General features: G+C 42.9%; 1 protein-coding gene across 2 annotated transcripts in view; it reads right to left on the bottom strand.

The window, feature by feature from the left end:
• Window positions 1-17,393, bottom strand: part of TNR (tenascin R) — a 434,051-nt gene that overhangs the window by 208,741 nt on the left and 207,917 nt on the right. For both annotated transcript variants that reach the window (XM_024251170.3, XM_054524892.2), the window contains exon 2: window positions 2,085-2,185. The gene's annotated coding sequence lies outside the window, so the exon portion shown is untranslated. The remainder of the gene's footprint in view (window positions 1-2,084; window positions 2,186-17,393) is intronic.

Here is a 17,393-nt window from a genome sequence, read left to right as displayed (position 1 = left end):
ACATTCATATTTCTGACTATCTTACATTATTCTCAGCCAAAGTCAGGTACTAACAGCATTAATATCAAAGTAAATGGCTAAATAACAGTTGCTCAATAAAGGTTATTGTCTGGAACTGAAAGTTATCATAAGGTGTGGGGGTATAGAGTGAAGCTTTTCCATAGATTATCACAATTGAAAGCTAGAACTCTGTCCTGGGCCCCTTCCCCCAAATTACCATTTTTTGAAAATGCATGATCATGGAGACATATCTACACAGAGAATCACAGACCTTTGGAGAGGAAGAGCACCTTATGGACACACACAAACCCAGTTTTAGGCTGCAAAACGGGAGAAGGTAATATGGTACTTCAAAACCTGTCTGCAGTACAGAGCAGGCTTGAAACTGGGAGCTCAACTCCCCAAATATCACATTTATCTCAATTTGGCAAGAAGCTGAAAACCTATCTGGGACCATTTAAATTCTAATGTTATTAAGGGCTCATCTAATCAGCTTTTAAAATAAGCTGCTTCGAATGCATGGGAAATGAAGGTGAGATAGAAGCAGGCGAGCAAGGCAGTTTAGGCCAGCCTGTGAGCACCTGGGTTTGAATTGCCAAGCAGCCATGAGGGGACCTGGCTGCCTACCTATTTGGTAACTCCTGCAATTCCAACACCAAGCCATGCTAGTGAAAAGTGATTTGTAAGTGTGTGGGAGGGGACTAATCTGGACAAGCTATGTTCTCCTGTGAGGTGGTTCAGACACATGTGACAGGCTTGGCCGGGAAAGATGGACTGCCCTCTGTGCTAGGAGGTGGCTTTGAGATTTAATCAGCATAGTTTGTCAAATATTCTTTTAACCACACAAGTGCTTTCCCTGAGCAGAGTGCAGGTCAGTAAAAATGTCTTCATTGTAATACACTGCCAGTGTTGCTTTCATGACAGGCACCCTTAGCCCTTAGCCGCTGGTACACCCTGGTCCACCTTTCAGCTCTGCTTGGTTGCAGAGAACTTGATCTGAACCCGCTGGTATCCTAGAAGCAACAAATTAACCAAGTCTCCCTTCAGTGTGAATGGTTGATAGCCAGCGTGATGTGATGATGTCTCTTGTGAATTGGAATGTTCAAAGGTGTTTTAAATGGCATGGGGTACTTTGTAGTCAAGTGCCCCCAAGGGAGGCAGGCTGCCACTGAGGGTGTTCTGGGCTGATTCAAACATGGGGCTTCAGAAAAGACTTGCCTTAAATCTGTAGAGTAGCATGATGGATACTGAGACTGCAGTGAGTCTAAGGAAGAAAATGAGCTCCTGAACAAACTTTTCTCAAAAAACTTAAGCAATTGTATAACAAACACAGAGAGAAGACTGGTGGCTATATTATTGTTTTGTGCAATAAAAAAGGGCCACACCTGTTTGAGAAGTTCCCAGTTCAGTATATCAAGTTTGAGTGCCATGGAAAGTTATTAAAGGAGCAAAATATTCACTGTGCCTGCCAACTCTATGAATCCTAACAGCCTTCTCCTGTGGACCATTTTTTAGAGGTTATTATTTCAACCTGAAAATTCTTTAGACATATATATGTGGTATGAAAAAGGAATTAGGAAAGCTTTTAAATTAAAGGAAATAAAACGACAGGTTTTTCCTCCAGCCATATAGTTATGGATAGAGATAAAGAGATGGATATTTTTTTCATAATACTTTCTTAGGGGTTTTGGAACTCCAGAAATTTTAGAGTGAGACTGGTGAATAATTTAGCACTGATTCATGCGGGCCCAGTGCAGGCATGGGCAGGCTGGGAGTCAAGTCTAGCTTCTTGGAGGGACTGAGCGCAGAAACACACTTTTATTACCAACCGCATCATGAAATGCATTCAGAAATATTTTATGAGAAGCCAAAGCCTTGGTACTCAGTTTCTCTAGCTTTTTCAGAGACTGCAAGAAGCCCAGAGGAGCTAATGCTGTTGACCACCTCATTTCAAGGAGACTAGCCCCCAGGGTGTTGTTTCAGTAACAAAGGGTCTCAGATCCCTGGGAATATGCAGTTATATATGAAAGCCTCAAACTGGCCACGGGAGTGATGAATGATCAAATGTTCACAGGAAATGATACCTTTCGTGATGGTGTCTTCGATGCTTTCTCTTTACTGCACGTTCTTTAATCCTAATTCCAAAAGACACCTGCCCTCTATGCAGTTAAAACGATGCAGCCACCTGAAAAAGAAATAAGCGAGGGAAGAAATATATTAATGGTTTCAAAATAACAAACCCTGGTTTCCCTTTTTATTCTAAGTACCACATCTCCTTTAAAATAAATTTGTAGGTGCACCATGTGAATTTCCAAAGCAAAGAAAATTGTTGCTTAGTTGCTTTTTCTCTCCAGAGACTTTCATTTATTTCATTGATTTTCTTTCATTCATTCTCATAGTTTTCAATAAAAAGGAAAATATTTGAGGTAAACAAATCTATAGAATGATTATAAATCCAGAAATGTGCTTTAGGTCTTTGAAAGTGACTGTAATAACATGCTTAGCTGATCTGATTATGACAAATGCTTGACACTCTCTCCAAAAGGCCTCCCATACAAACCTCCTCCCCAACCTGACCCCCTCTTATGTCCTTAATGTCCTTGGCACTCTAAGCATTCCTATGTCGTGAAAATCTCCATGTACTATAAACCTCTTTAATTGTGCCATGCTCACTCTGGACTCCCAACTCCTCAGGGTCAGAATCTTTGACTTTCTCACTGCTTTAGTTCCTGTCCCAAGCACAATGCCAGTGCATAAAAGTTCAACAAAGAAGGAATAAATGCATGCAAAACAAAGTAATTCTCCCAGGTTAGAACAACCTCCAATAAAAGCAGTGGCATTGATTGTTAAGTGAGAGCCTTCTGAGTAAGCAAATTTGTCAGCTTCTGTAATCAGGGGTCCTACGTAGATCTTCAGCCAGGCCTCTGCTACACAATTTCCAAGGATGTGTCAACACAGTTGGTGGCTCGATAATTACGCCTTCAAGGGCTTGCTTCTCACAAACCCTGCTAAGCCTTCTCCAAATGGGACACTGAGCCTCAGGGATATCATTTATAGGTGCTTCAAGAGGATGGATTTGCAAAAATCAGGTGACATCTGAGAGAAGAAGAAGCAAGCATTTGGCTGAAGTAGAGGCTTGCTCATCTAAGACATTTGTGAATAAATTAACCTTCCCTGGAGGACCTCATGAAACCTCAGAATTGGAAGAAGTGTAAAGATTATTTAGTTCTGGAAGGGCAAACATTTTCCATCTTGAGTAAATACTCCAGTGCATTCACTGTGGCTGCTGGAGAGTGGGGACAATAATTCTGAGGTGGCATCACAGGGAAAGAACTGGTCATCAATGGGCTTGCCAGGGCCCAGGACTGGGAGGTGTTGCAGGTGATATAAATGCCAGGTATTTTTCTCTTCCAATTCTAATCTGGCTGCTCACCAAATGGAAGAATCGCAGGTTCTTTGGACAGTGTAATTTAGATGGTAGCTGCCCACAAATTGCAGCCTATCTGGGGGGCAGATAGCTCTGAGACTAGAAAATCTCTTCTTCCATGGAATTACAACTCCCCCTCCTGTTTGCTTCTACCCACTGACCTTTCTTTTCCTCATCCTCATCTGTGAGGTGCTAACCTCACTCTCAGAAAGCTGGTCCAATATCTTTTGAACCAACTACATCAAAAGTCATGAAAAATATTATGAAAATCCCCTTCACTTGAGTTTATTAAAAACACTAAGTACTTTTGACATGCTATTTTATTGTTACCTATTTCTCCAACTAGATGTAGGCACAGTTATTCACTCATTCAACTAACATGTTTATTACATTTTAAAGTTCTTCATTTGATATTCCTAAAATTATAAAAGTGACACATGCTTATTATAATAAAAAAGTCAATATAAAAATGTATGCAGAAGACGCTAATCATTTCTCCCAATCTCGGTTCCTTAAGTAACATTTTAATACGCTGGTAAGTATCCTTCCACACTGTCATAATTCCCAGGAAACAGCTTGAGACTGGATATGCACACAGAAGACTTACTGAGACTTACTCCTGAGGGCTACAGCACCTGGGGGAAGTACAGGAAGTGGAACTGGCCAGAGGGAACGTTGGAGTTGTCCTGCATTGAAAAAGGATCCAGGTCTTTGGGCCCCACACACACCCACACATCTTTGGCTCTGGGCTGCCCCCAGGGAGAGGATGGGCAAAGAAGCTCTTTTTGGCTGGTGCTGATTCCTGAAAAGGGACTCAGCTGTGAGCTCTCAGCAGCCAACGCTCCCAGCAGCTGCAGAATTGAGTGCCTCAGTTGGGTGGTGTCTCAAAGCACCTAAATATACACCCTCCCTTTTGCTCATTTAAATGTAATTATGCATATATAACAGATATATGGGATGTTTTTGTTTATAGTTTTTAACTGAAATACTCTGCAACTTGCTCTGACTTAACATACAAACATCATCATTTTTCCTCTAATTTGTTTATGCATACATACACATGCTTTTACAAGATTATACTATACATGTAGAATTTTTAGTGCACTCTCTTTTTTTTTTTTTTTCTCCATTGCCTGCCTGTCTCTACCTCCTCTCCCTCCCTGCACCATCCACATTACCTCAGTCCCTGTGTTGGCAGCATGGAGTACATCCTTTTAGACTTCCTTTCACGCTCAATTTAACCACATATATACGTATGTGAATGTGGGTACGTGTGCTTATTTACTTTTTTAGTCATTGGCAGCAACCATTTACTAAGAGCCTTGTGAGTACCCAGGCCCATGCCAGGCACCGGGAATATGAAGAAGAGGATACAGCCACCACCTGCAAGGAGCCCCTGTCCTTGAGGGAGAGGGCCATGGGAACATGTCAGGGCATGCACCTCCAAAGTGATTTAGAGGACTAGAACTAGAATGTGGGGCTTCTGTATTCTAGTCCTGTCTGCTTTTCCACTTAACCAGTTTTATTTATTTAAATGGGTTTCCAACTGTTGGCTGAGCAACTGCCAAACTGAAGTGGAATGTGTGTGCCAGTCTTCCTGAAGTCATTACCACACTTGCTCTGACAGAATGAAGCTCATTGTGAACCTCATATACTGGCCTTTGTGATATAACACGCATTACCTCACTAGTAGATCCACTTAATTTGATGAACAAGTCCTACAGCCCTAATGATATCACACAAAGGCCTTATCTTAAGATAGATTCATATAACTGGTGACAAGGCAAAGGATTATTATGACAGCCATTCTTGAAGTTGATGTGTCACAAGGTAGTCATATATTCCTGCAACAGCAAGTTCTAGAGGCAAAACCATTGGCTTAGACAAATATGCGGTACAGGGCTCATGGTCCCAAATCCTTTTAGCTTACACAGTTTCAGAGGGACCCGAGGGAGAGGGGAAGTGGCATCCCGAGAGACATACACGAGAGTAAAGAGCATGCTGACCTGACTGTCCAGCAGCTTCAGCAAATGGATGTGTTCTTTCTGTCCATGCTGCAACCTACTCATTTACCTGTATGTACACTTTCCAGTGCCCAGCATTATCTGGGGTCAACTTGCAACAGCTCATCTTTGGAAAAAAATTCCTATGAAATATGTCTAGAAAATGTGCATTATATTTTCCTTCCTCATCAAGTGCTGACCCCTCTGTAACACAGGTGAGTTCGGCCATCAGAGGGTCTTGGCTTGGACTTTGTAGCATGGGCTCCCTGCCCCTGACTGCCTAGGCAAGAGCTGCGGAACTGGACAGTCCAAAAAGTGCAACCCAAGAGACTCTGTTGATCTCAATCACAGATTTTTCTCCAGGGCTTTGTGTTTTTGTCCTCTTTGGCTTAGGTGAGTCATGGACTTCAGAAGAAAGACACCTGCTGGGCCAGGTGAGATCCAACAATCAAAAACTGCAGAGGTTTCAGACTTTACAGTAACAGTTCTTTTTGACATCCAGTATAAACCTTGTTGCTTGAAAGGTTTTGGTTGATGTACTGCAAATTGCTGGAGATGTTCCAGTAATGGTGATTTGATCCCAAGGATGCGGATCAGCTATAGACAAAATTGCCCAATACCCCCAAAGTATGGTCAATTCATTTTGTTCTCAATTCTCACAGCAGTTGGTTGCTGAACAATGGATCAGATTGTGAACAACCTTCAAATTGTTCTTAGTCATCTTAATGTGAAAATGGGAAATTTAGGCAACTGTTCGTGATGTGACCCATATTCTGCTTCTAAACTCACAAGGCTTCCAACCAGGAGGTATCCTGATGGCTGTTATTTCAGACTCCTACTTTCAGGCATACAAATTTGAATGTTTCTTAGAGGGATTTCTCTGACCCACTGGTATTGGCAAGGCTTTGCAATTCAGCAGAGTGTAAGAAGTTCATGAATTCTCCATTTATCTACTGATGCATAACAAATTACCCTAAAACTCAGTGGTTGAAAACAATAAACATTTATTATCTCATAATTTCTGTGGGTCAGGAATTCAGAAGCAGTTTATCTGAGTGGTTCTGGCTCAGGGTCTGTCATGAGGTTTCAGTCAAGATGTTGAAGGCTGCAGTCTTCAAGCTGGTAGGAATAGAGGATCTGCTTCCAAGATGGCTCGTTTGTGTGATATTGGTCATTGCAGGAGGCCTCAGCTTCTCCCCATGTGGGCTTCTACAAGGGTGCTTGAGTGTCCTTACAACATAGTGGCTAGCTTCCCCAAGAGTGAACAATCTGAGAAAGTGCAAGGTGGAAGCCACAGTGTCTTATAAGACTAAGCTCACCATCATTTCTGCAAGATTCTATTGGTATGCAGGTTAGCCCCATTTAATAAGGGAAAAAGCTGCAGAAGGGTATGAATGCCACAAAGCAAAGGTCAACTGGGGGTCATCTTGAAGCCTAGCTGCCACAAATGCTTTGCGCTTTTGCTTTGTCAATAATGGTAAAGACAAGGAAAAAGACATTTCTCTTTCTTGTACCTACCTGGAACTACAAATGAAAAGTGTAACATTTGGCTCAAATCCTAGCTCCTACCAGCCACAGACTTGGAAAGGAATTTACTGAATCCCTCTAAGCACTTATTTTCTAATCTGTAAGATGGGAATAATAATATTTCTTTACAGAGTTGCAATGAGAATTTACTTAGGTAATACATGTAAAAGTCGTAGCTCAGTGTGCAGCAGAAGGAAAGAACTCAAAACTTGTTAGTTCCTTTCCCTTCTCCCACATTCTTTCCTCTCAGAGTCATGATGTAACAACTGAATGCTGTAGTTAAATGGCTGGTCCTCAAAGTCAGCCTTCCTCACCACTCACCTGACACCACCCTGTTTTGTAAATCCAGGGAAGGGCTCAGCCTTGGCTATTTAGGTTTCTCGTTTCCTGAGGAAGATTTGCTGAGGCTTAATAAAGTCAGGATGTGTGAGAGATGCTGAAGTTCTTTCATATCTTAATTAGCAGTTAATTAAGTGGAGGTGCTGGTGTCTGGAATATCTGACAGACAGGTTCCATAATTATCTTTTATTATTATTACTAATGGAAAATATGATCATGGAGTTCAAGTTTTCCCAGAATCTCAGGTTTAATTGAATGACCCAGTGGAGGATTAAAATGAACAGGCTGCCCTTTCCACATTGTTTTATTAAAAATATTTTGAAATTGAGTGGTGCCTTGCACGCAGGAGCTTTGTTGGTGATCTTTAACTAGGCATAGAGGAAGCTTGGTGTGCTACCACGGGGTTGCAGGGTCCCTCCAGGAAAGCACACAGTCACATTTTGATGACTGTACCAGCAGCATTTTATTAACAACCTGCTCCTCTTCCCAGGGAAGGTCTTGGTTTGGAGGTCAGAAGACATTGCTTTAAGGTCTGAACTGGAGAAGAGAAGAGAGGCGCTTTTTAAATGTTGCCAGAGTGATATTGGCCTCAATCTTTTAGAAGTTTCATCCAGGAGGTGCAGCAAATCCCTAAGTTGATGTTGGTGGCTCAACAACCTCATGCTCACACAAGAGCAATGGACCATCCTGGCTGAGGCTGGCCATTCCTGGAGGACTCACAGGGTTGGGTGTCCTGAGGGATGTTGAGGAAAGCAAGCTGGGGCCTGCCTCCCTTGTATCCTGAATTCACATGGGGTGGACTCTCCACAGAAGTTGTTTGACAATGACTAGACAAGCCATTCTAAGCCTTCAGTCTTCTAGAGTTTCCTTGGGACAGCTGAACATATGTCAGACTACCTTCTCACCTCGGAGAGAGTTGCACAGTGTCACTATCCACACACAGGTGTGTGTTTGTGCAGATTGTATCACACCTCCTAGATTTAGTGCTACCTCATTCTCATGATTTCTGAATGGATTATTTGGATGAGTCCTCACACACTGCCCAAGTGCATCAGGGCTCTGACCCGGGTGTCTGGCAGGTTCTAAGTGGTGTCAGTTGGTATCCTTTATCTAGTGAGCAATTTCCATTACTCATAATTCAGGATTCAGACAAGATCATTCATCAGGTCTAACAAGAGATTTGAGATCCGTGGGACAGCTGGTACTAGAGGGGCTGCAGGACTCTAGCTTGGCTTCTGGGCTGCTAAGGTGAAGACTGGCTTGCCCTGCCTATAGAGGCTGATATGGTTTGGCTCTGTGTCCCCACCCAAATCTCACCATGAATTGTAAAAATCCCCACATGTCAAGGATTCAACCAGGTGGAGATAATTGAATCATGGGGGCAGTTTCCTCCATGCTGCTGTTATGATAGTGAGTGAGTTCTCAGGAGATCTGATGGTTTTATAAGAGGCTTTTCCCCCTTTGCTTGATACTTTTCTCTCTTGCCACCAAGTGGAGAAGGACATGTTTCCTTCCCCTTCCACCATGATTGTAAGTTTCCTGATCTGTGGAACTGTGAGTCAATTAAACCTCTTTCCTTTTAAATTACCCAGTCTTGGGTATTTCTTCATAGCAAAGTGAGAACGGGCTAATACAGGGGCCATGCTGAGAAGGGCAGAAGCCCTTTTCCAGAAAGGGGGCTGCATGTAGCTTCTGGCCTATATTTGTGGTGCTTAGAGTTGGCTCTTTGCTGAAGTCCCTGATCAGCATTCTCTGTTCCTCAATGTCCCTCCAAGTGAAGTTACAATCTAATAATCCTGCCTGCAGCAGATTCAGTGCCTGAAAAATAGATTAGCAATGAGCTCCACATCTCAACAGTTAAACTACTATATCAAATGTTAACAGTGGCTCTCTCTGGATGGTGTTTTTAAATCTTTGTCTTTTTCTGCTTAATCTGTATTTCTCATTTATTTATTTATTTATTTTTTGTTGTTGTTGTTGTTGTTGCTTCGAGACGGCGTCTCGCTCTTTCGCCCAGGCTGGAGTGCAGTGGCGCAATCTCGGCTCACTGCAAGCTCTGCCTCCCATGTTCACGCCATTCTCCTGCCTCAGCCTCCCAAGTAGCTGGGACTACAGGCACTCGCCAACACACCCGGCTATTTTTTTTTTTTTGTATTTTTAGTAGAGACGGGGTCTCACTGTGTTAGCTATATTTCTTAATTTTGGTATAATGTTTATATTTGGCTTTAGTAATGAGAAAATAAATACTTTAAAATTTTAGAAAGGATGGAATTTAGAAAGCATTATTTTATCAAGCTTTATAGCAATGGTTCTTATCCTGGGGTTCACAGAGGGTCCATGAACTTTTACGGAAAAAACTGCATCTTTAATTTCACCAACCTCTAGCTAAAATTTAGCAGCTCCTCTAATTTTAAATGTAGGCAACAAGTCACAGTAGTATCAGCAGAAACTATAATTTTTCACCAATAGAAATCACAGATATTTTTATATCTCATTACAGTTGTTGCAGATATGTTGAAACATTGTTTAAGCTTATTACTAACTTCAGAATCACAGTAGTTATTAGACCTGCCAGCAGATCTTGTTATTTACTGTGTTAAGAAAGAAACACATATATTACTATACCACAAATCTGTTTTTTTAATATTTTGATAGCAATATTTCAATAAAAAATGCAGTTTCCTTTGTAATCTTATATATTTTATTTTATACGTGTATACCATTATTTTGAGAAGGATTCGTATGCTACACTAGGCTGGTTGAATTTTTTCAACCATGCCTTTTTTATGGCGTGATCCATTTTTTTATGGGCCATGCCATTAAAAAGGGTCAGAACCCTGGCCTTGGGAGGAAGAAATGACTGGCATCTGTGGACACTGCCATGGCTAGGGCCTGGGTGTCCTGGGCACTGACCTGCAGAATCCTCACAAAGAGTTAAGAAGGAAAGTTCCATCATTATCCCCATTTTACAGTCAGGAAACTGAGACACAAAGTGATTGTGTAACTTGCTCAAGGTCACTGAACTTCCAAGTGGCAGAGCTGAAATGAGAGCTTGGACAGACAGGATCCAGATGGCCTCCTTTGTCCTTCCTTCTGTTAGCACCACAGATGAGTCAATGTTTAATGTACTCCTTCATGTGTTTGTGTGAGGCCGGGTTATCCACTGATGCCTGGAAGTTTGAGGGCAGTGTTTTTGACCTTCCCAGCTAGAATACAAATAACTCAAGGGCAGCAGAGTCTGGGCTGAGGTTTTTGGTCATCTCTTCCAGGCACCAAAGGAAGTGGAATTAAGGAATTCTATTTCTCTGAGCACTAGGATAATTAGCAAATATTATAGAAATTCAGTCATTGAAGGTACCCACTAACCCCCAATTCATGTTTGGACCTCATATTGGGAATGTCCTTTTTGGCCAAGTGGGCCCATTCTTCTTGGGATGAGCCTTCCTTCAAGCCGGGAGTGCTCTCTAGCCTCCACTCTGTCTCTTCCCCACTCCACCTTCCATTCCCACTTTTTTGCCCACAGCCTCTCTGCATCTAAAGGAAGCAGGAATTTCGGGTGGTCAAAGCTTGACAGAGACAAATGTTTCATTACCAGGAGGCTTCGGTGCACGATCAAGTGATCACCAAACCTGGAATGCCACATTGGAAAGACAACCCTTGGAGAGCACTTAACGGGCCCTAATTGCATTTGCTAGCCATCAATCACCAGGGTAATTTCCTGTCTTAAAACATGTGCTCTCCTCAGTGAAAGAGCCAAAAATGAGGCCAAAAAGGAAAGAGAAAACTTCAGAATGAAGGAGAGTTCTGGCCCTCTCTTCACCTGACATAAAGCCCTTCCTTGTCCGGGTGTGGACCTAGGTGAATATTTCTTCTCTCCTTTAAATGGCTCTTGTAGGGCAGGTAATTGCTTACTCAGTGCTTGGCTGGCAAAACTGTGACCTTCAGGAGCAGAGCCTGAGTACATTTTTTCCTAATGGTGGCTCTCAGGCCATCCTCCAAGGTAGCCAGTTCCCACTAAAGGATCTGACTTTAGGGACTGACCTGACTGGCCCAGGAATCTCTGTCATCTCAGAACAAGTTCAATTTTAATTTGCTTGATATCATCTCCCCTGGATCTGCATTTAAGAGGGGATGAGTTGCTAGAATGATAAAAGCTTGATTTTCCAGGCATTTGATGAAGGACTCTGGGTTAGGTTGGGCTGGGAGCCAAAACCCTTCTGTATCCCCATCAGTCAGCATGAGAGCAGAGAACAGAGGACTCTCCGAGCAGATGGCACAGATAGCACCTAAGTCCCTCTCCCTTGTCAGGGGCCAAGCCAGGCATCTGTGTGAACCAGGGCCTGCTTCTGGGACTGTGAACTGGTTGGGTAATGGTGCAGAACTGGTGGTGGGGGGCGGTTCCAGTCAAACAGGAAGTGGATCCTACTAAGAGTCAAGTTCAAATCCAGTGGAGACATGATTGCCATTTTGAGTGGGATAATTCTCTTTTGGGTGAAACTCTCCAAGGTCACGATGTGGAGAAGTAGAGTATTTAAGAAACCTGAGCAAGGGCAAAATATGGGAGGTAAAACTGGAGCTTAAGAGCTTAGTGCATGTATAAGCAGGCCAAGATGTTGGAAACTAGGCCAGAACAAGGCACAAGGGGTCCACTGGGCCATGACCATGGCTGGGGTGTTCACAGTTGCTCTGTACAGATGACAACCTGTGGAAAATGGGAAGGGGAGGTATAAGATCAAAGCAGAGAGTGGCCAGCTACAGTGTGACTACAAGGCCACTGTCTTTTGGGCTACAATTGTTTGAGTATAGTCTCAACTTAGCAGAACCTATGTTCAGGTCAGAAAGTTTCCTGAGGAAAAAAAGGTTGAAGATATTTTCCTTACAGTTCATTTCCAAATATGGAAGTATAAGAGATTAATCCAATGTGGAGGAGTGTTGATTGTGGGTTAATACAAAGTAGGCCCTGGAAAATGAAAATATATTTTCTTTAGGCAGCAACCGGGTCTTCAAAAATTAAAATTCTATCTAAAACCTTGACTTCTTGGGGTCCAACAATCCAAGGTTGCTGTGTAGCCTTATGTTTTAGAGTGCACTATTACCATGTGGGGTGAGTTGATTCCTCTTTGGATGAGACTGTCCAGGGTGCTGCAGGTGGACTTCCATCTCTGGCCTCCATCCATGCTGTGTTGGTATGCCTTCTGACAGCATTTTGACTACCAACAATACCCCTCCACATACACATTTCCAAATATTCCCAGGGTGAGAGGGAGGAGGCAGCCAAGACAGACTCTGGCTAATCCAGCTACTTTCTTGGCATACAGGAAGGTTGCTAATGTCCCAGATGTTGGAATTATGCTCAAGAACTTGAGGCAGAGGTTTGACAGCCTCCTCAGACCCTGAGATCTCAACCTAGTCAGAGATGGCCAATTCCCAAGTGGTGGATTTTCAGGACAAGGCCATCCTCATGGGGGAAGAGAAAACCATGCTTTCAACAGTTTCACCCTCTTACATTTATGTTTGAACTGATATTGTGAGATCCTTGAAGACACACATAGTGACTTTTCCATTCTGGTCTCCCCAGTCAGTGAGGGCCTGATGAATATAAAAATATAGCCTTGAAAAACACTAGACGCATGCTCCCAAATAAAGTCACACTCAGCTTTTCACAGTGCAGTCAACTGTTTACACAGTTCCCCAGGAAAAGAAAAGGAAAAGAAAAAAGAAACAAACAATAAATTACTGATCACTTATTATCAGCAAGAGCTAAAAATTGCTGGAGGTAAAGACAATAATAGGAAATGGCTACTGCTCTTGAGAAAGAAGCTCACAGCCCATGAAGAAGACACAGTCATGTACACCTGGAGATGTGTCCACATGGTTTTGCATCAAAGATTTAATGGAGGTGTAAACAAACTTCCTGGAAACCCACGTGTGGAATCTGGGAAGGCTCCCCTTCCCAGGGGAGAGGAATCAGATGAAGACGGAAGTGTCAAGGTTCAGAAATGGGAAAGAGTATCTCAGGCAGAGAAAAACAGTTGTGCTGAGACCTGCTGGCTCTGGAGGTCTCTTGACCTAGGATCCATATCCTCAGGATTAAGTTGAATGGAAACAGAGACCCTCTCCGATTTGCCTCATTGACATTCTGAAGAAACTTTGTAGTTCCTTCCGGGAATGTGCCAGAATCAAGAAGGCATATCCTGAGGCCAGGCTGTTGCTCATGCAGTGTGATTGGAAGGTCTTCACAAAACCCTCCAAATCTCTGTTTCTAAAACTCACACAACTACCATTAGGTTTATACCTTTATGTTATGATTTGCCCTTCCCAGAGATATTTGCATTTTAAACCAAATCATAAGTAGCTCACACTATAACATAAACTAGTCTCATCAGTTATTGGTCTGGGACACCCAGAGAGAAGAGGGACTTAAGGACTGCCATGGAAGACATCAAAAGGAGAGAGGAAAAATGGTAAGACCACCAAGAATAGTGATAAAGAAGACAAGTTGAATCTCCCTCACACTTTCTGTGCTTTTCCAGAAAGGATGGCAAAAGAGGCACTGACTAACACATCAGTCTCAGATATAGAGTGGGGAGGGAACTGGCACTGTTTTGGTTTTCTGTTTTTGCTTTTGTAGTCAAACCACATTATTGCCATGGCAATTCCCTCATCAACTAGTCCTTCCTCTGATCCCACTAACAAGTGTCATCCTGATAACAGAGGCTCCATGTGACCCTGCATTCAGAAGCTGTGGAAGAAATCTCAGGCAGAGATTCACCTTTCCCTGCAGCTGAGCACCACTGATCACACTCCCAGAGAATCCTTCAGCTCCAGGGTTTGACTCAAATCTTTGAATGGTGATGCCAGACTCCCAGGAGGGCCAGATTTATCAGAACCTGGGGATGGTGAGGAGAAGGGAAAGGTTTTCAATTTCCTTTCATTGGTCAGGATCACTGTAAGAATTACACAGTGTTGTTATTCTTATGGCTAAGGAAAGGGCCAAGCTCTCAGCTCTGTTGCTGTGACAGCCCAGTCTCACCTACAGATAGCCCTGGCCTACAGCTAGATGGTTTGGTTTCTTTGGGAGCAGACAAGTACTCCAGCTCATCTTTGAAAGAGTACAGCCAGACACTTGTCTTCGGCACTTTTTTTCCTTTACCATCCTTTCTGCCCCACCCAGCATTCACTTCAAATCCATCCACTCTCCCCTTCCCCAGAGCTAGCCACTTCTCTCAGCCCTTGTTATCTCCAGCCTGGTTCACTGCCTCTACCTCCTTTCTCCTCATTTCCTACTTCCACTCTCAGCCCACTTCCAATCCATTCTCCATGCTACTCCCAGAGGATTTTTTCTAAAGCAAATCCATGCAAGTTATTTCTTCTTAAACCTCTCAAGGTTTAAGGTGTGCCCAAGGCCTATTACAACCTGACCCCACTTATTTCCCCAACCTCCTTTCTCAATGCCCACCCTCCCCTGCCTCCTCTCTGTACTCTAACCATGCTCGGCTGCATACATATTCCCTATCCCCAGGCTTGCTCAACCTGGACATTTGCATCTGTTGTTTCATATGCAAAGAAACGCCAGCCTGGTTACTATTTATTCTCCAGAATTCACCTCCTCCTGGAAGACTTCCTGACATTCTAGGGATGGGTTAGACGCCATTCCCTCCACCTGCCCTCCTTGTACCATAAACTCTCGCAATAACCTTTTCCAAGTTATGTTGCAGTTGCCATGTATAAATCAGCATATCCTCAGCACCCAGCTTTAGCTTCGCCTGCAGGAGAGGATCAATAAGTATCAAACTAAAGCAGGAAGGCTTAGGGCTCCCCATGGCAGCTCCCTGCCCCTATGGCTTGGAAAACTCAATTCGCTCTGTAAAGGGAAAATGTTCACATTAAATACTGCTGTATGCTGCTAGAAACTGTGTGCAGAGGGAAAACAAACAAGTGATTAAGTAATGGCAGGCAAGTATTTCACTAAGAGTCCTATCCAAATAAAATAACAGGAAAAGTGCCTTTCAGTACTGATTAATCACAGCTGAGAATTAAAGATCATTTGTAACAAATCATTATAGTCAACTGATTAAAAATGAATGAGTTTGTACAGAGAACCATTACTGAATCTGGGGCTGAAAAAAAAAAAGACAGTTAAAGCATATTAACATGAAACTCCCAACCTGTGTATACGTTGCTGCATGAGGTTGATTTACCATTTACACCAAGGGGGATGCCAGGTGTGGAGAAAAACGTGCATTTGAGTTGGAGTTCTGCTTAGGGTTCAACCCCACCCCTGACTCTATGAAACTGGTAAAGTCTCTCTAAGCTTCCACTTTTTGCTACTGAAAAAATGGGGTTAATATCACCACCAATGTTAGTTTGAACCATATGAAATTGCCAATGTTTGACCACATTTGGCCTACAGAGATGGCACGTTCATATGGTTTAAGCTTAAACTTACCAAACAAAGCTGTTACGGGGATCAAAATGAGATAATGTAAACCAGAAGATGCTCTACAAATGCAAGCCATCAGAAGAACCTCCTGGCACTAGGGTAAGACTGTGATAATTGACAACAGTGTGGTGCTCAGCTTGGCATGCCACTGGGTTTGGGGCAAATCTGGGAACTACGAACCTTCCTCATTTGCATTAATTGTTAGGTTGAAGGAAGGGAAAAGAGAAAGACCAAAAGAAATAAAAGAATTCTTCCAACCCCAATGCAGGCCCTCCCTCTCTCAGCCCTGTCTCTCCTCAAAAAATACTATACCCCTCCTCTCTGGTATTTTATTTGTAGGTGTTAGCTTTATTTAGTGTAAATCCACAGGAACTTTGGAAGGGGGGTGCTGCATGCTTGGATGCACTTAGCCCACCTCGGGCTCCTGTGGCCAGTCCCCATGTCTCATCAGGCACCTGCCCCTGCTATGAGGAAACCTTCTAATCTGAGCGACTGGCATACAATGAGTCCTGTATAAGTGTTCAGTGAAATAAATGAATGAAGAAATGAATGAGTTCTCCAACACTGCTTATTCTGTTGCTTGTTCTTTTGCCATCTGACAGAGCCCTAATAGAGGATAAAGGCATTTCCCACCCACATCTCCAAACAATGGAATTAATGTAATCACTCTACATCTCCTGATCAGATGCAAACATTGACAAGCAATTTTTTCATAATTAAAAATGCTTCTGATGAGACAACTTATTCTTACTAAAACAACTTCTACATGGCATTGGTCCAAACTCTTTACTTATCAAATAATCATATATATTAATCATACATATACACACACATATAATTTTTTAAACTCTCTTTTTCAACTAAAACTTATTCCACTAAATTCTTTCCAGTGCTTTTGCCCACATGCAGGGTCCCCTCTCTTCACCTTTGCTAACTCATTTTCCTGAAGCATTGATATATTTCTAGTTTGACCTTCTGCATGTAGCTACTGCTTGGAACTGTCAGGCAGAGCTCAGGGCCAGATTCATAGGCATGAGACTCAATCGTGCAGTCACAGTGCTCAGAAGGGCCTTGTGCTTGGTTTACTGCTTTGCTGTTGCCATTTTGAAATTATAAATAACGTTTGAACAAACGGCCCCAAATTGTCATTTTGCACCAGGCCCTGCAAAGTTAGTAGCTGGCTCTGACAGCTACTAGAGGAAAGGAAACGGTGAGAAAAAACAAAATGGGGCAGAAAGAGTAATAGGGTAGTCCAGTTTAGAGAACTCCCAGAGGGGAGCGGAAAAGAGTGACTGAGCTGGCCTGTAGGGGGTCATTCAGGAAAGCTAGAGAGAAGAGAATGCAGCTGCAGAGGAGCCATTTAATGGGAGAGACAGGTTCTAGAAAAGGGAGATTTACTAAGGAATCCTACGAGGCTAGCACTGTCAGATTCAGGCTGTCAGGGCTTCAGAGAGAGTACTTTTAATATGAAGACAAGAAGTTAGTCCTCCAACATAGGAAGGGGACCTAGAGACAGAGAGCAGCCAGAGCCAGAGAGCAGCCAGAGAGTAAAACTGACAAGTAGAAAAACCTGACCATTGAGCTAATGGAACACAAACTGGAGTACATCATTCATTTATTTACCCCTTCCTTCAATATACATATATTGAGTATC

This window comes from Pongo abelii, chromosome 1, assembly GCF_028885655.2.
Source record: "Pongo abelii isolate AG06213 chromosome 1, NHGRI_mPonAbe1-v2.0_pri, whole genome shotgun sequence".
In the NCBI taxonomy this organism is placed as follows: Eukaryota; Metazoa; Chordata; class Mammalia; order Primates; family Hominidae; genus Pongo; species Pongo abelii.
The sequence above is the reverse complement of the archived record's forward strand: the minus strand, read 5'-3'. Positions and strand labels throughout refer to the sequence as shown.